Source organism: Hyaena hyaena, unplaced genomic scaffold (genome assembly GCF_003009895.1).
Source record: "Hyaena hyaena isolate Hyena2069 unplaced genomic scaffold, ASM300989v1 scaffold_918, whole genome shotgun sequence".
NCBI lineage: Eukaryota > Metazoa > Chordata > Mammalia > Carnivora > Hyaenidae > Hyaena > Hyaena hyaena.
The window spans coordinates 267,801-269,735 of NW_024081551.1; the positions used below are offsets into that span (position 1 = coordinate 267,801).

Here is a 1,935-nt window from a genome sequence, read left to right on the forward strand (position 1 = left end):
AGGCAGTTCTCTGGAGCCACTAGTGAGCCAGTAAATTCCCAATTTTTTGTTAAGCTACTTTGAAGCTCTCCATCTCATATAACTGAAAAGCATTAAAGAGAAGTAGCCATAGGAGCAGCTGGCTGGCTCAGTGAATGGAGCATGCAGCTCTTGAGCTGGGGGTTGTGAGTTCGAGTCCTATGATGGGTGTAGACACTACTTAAAAATATTTTTTAATGTTTATTTATTTTTGAGAGAGAGAGAGATACAGAGTGCAGGTGGGGGAGGGGCAGAGAAAGAGTGGAGGAGGCAGGAAGCTGAGTGCTGGCAGTGGCTGGGTGGGAACCATGGCCAGGATCACTACTATCAAGGCAATGAAGATGCAGGTTCTTCAGCAGCAGGTGCAGAGGAGAAGGCTGAGCACTTACAGCAGTAAGTGGAGGGCAAAGGCAAACCTGGGAGCAAGCTGAGGCTGAGGTAGCCTCCTTAAACCACAAGATTCAGCTGGTTGAGGAAGAGAGGGACCCTGCCCAGGAGTGCCTGGCCACTGCCCTGCAAATGCTGAAGAAGCCCAGAAACCTGCCACTGAAAGTGAAACAGGTACAAAGGTTATTGAAAATAGAGCCTTAAATATGCAGCAAAGATGGAACTCCAGGAAACGCAACTTAGACAAGCAGAGCACATCATAGAAGAGGCAGACAGGAAGTATGACGGGGTGGCCTGGAAGCCGGTAATTATTGAGGAGGACCTGGAAGGCACAGAGGAGCAAGCTGAACTGGCAGAGATCAGAGCTGCCAGGAGATGGATGACGTCATCAGACCTGATGGAGCAGAACCTGGTGTCTCAGAGCTGCCGCAGAAAAAGAAGCTCCAAAGGGAGACAAATATGAAGAAAAGATAAAGGAAGAATCTTACTGATAAATGTAAGTAGGCAGAGACCTGCGCTGAGTGTGCTAAGACTGGTAGTCAAACTGGCAAAGACAAATGATGATTTTAGAAAATACACTAATACGCACCAAAGAGGAGCACCTTTGTACACAACGGATGACCAGCCTCTGCCTGACCTGAATGATACCCGCCCTGCATCTGCCCCTCCCTCTGACCACAGCTCCAGCCTGAGGCCAGCCTGCCCAAAGGTGGCCTTGAAACTGAGGGCTGATCTCTAAATGGATGGCTGCTTTGTCTTTTTGCCACATATCCCACCCCAACCTGTGTTTTTTTCACCAGTGTCTGCCACTCCCCAGAGATTCCAGTTGGGCTTGAGGCTGAGCATCTCTGAGAACATTTAAGGGAATGTGAGCATAGTGCAAAGACTCATTAAAAGCATGTTGTGATCCCTCTCCCCTAGTCAGGCACACTCTCTCCCTCTTTCTTAAAAAAAATCACTTTTGGGGCATCTTGGTGGCTCAGTTGGTTAAATATCCAACTCCTGGTTTCAGCTCAGGTCATGATCTCATGGTCTGTGGGTTCAAGTCCCACATCAGGCTCTGCACTGGCAACGCAGAGCCTGCTAGGGACGCTCTCTCCCTCTCTACCCCTCCGATGTTCTCTCTCTCTCAAAATAAATAAACTATTTTTAAAAAGGCATGTTGTGATGTACACATTTTATAATTACCTTTTTTGTTGATGATGATGTGGCAACCGTTTGTAAACAATCCAAATACAGTAAACCTTGGTTTGCGAGCATAATTCATTCCAGAAACATGCTTGTAATCCACATCATTTGTATATCAAAACGTATTTCCCCATAAGAAATAATGGAAACTCAGATGATTCATTTCACAACCCAAAAATATTCATATATAAATGATTACAATACTGTAATATAATACAAAATAATAAATACAAAACATAAAGAAAAATAAATAAACTAATCTGCACTTACCTCTGAAAACCTTAGTGGCTGGTATGAGGGAGACAAAAGAGGAGGCTTATTATATAAGATGACTTTCACTGT

General features: G+C 45.0%; 1 pseudogene; it reads left to right on the plus strand.

Moving 5' to 3' along the window:
• The first annotated feature begins 326 nt into the window (after positions 1–326).
• Positions 327–1,046, plus strand: LOC120222864 (annotated as a pseudogene).
• The last annotated feature ends 889 nt before the right edge of the window (positions 1,047–1,935 follow it).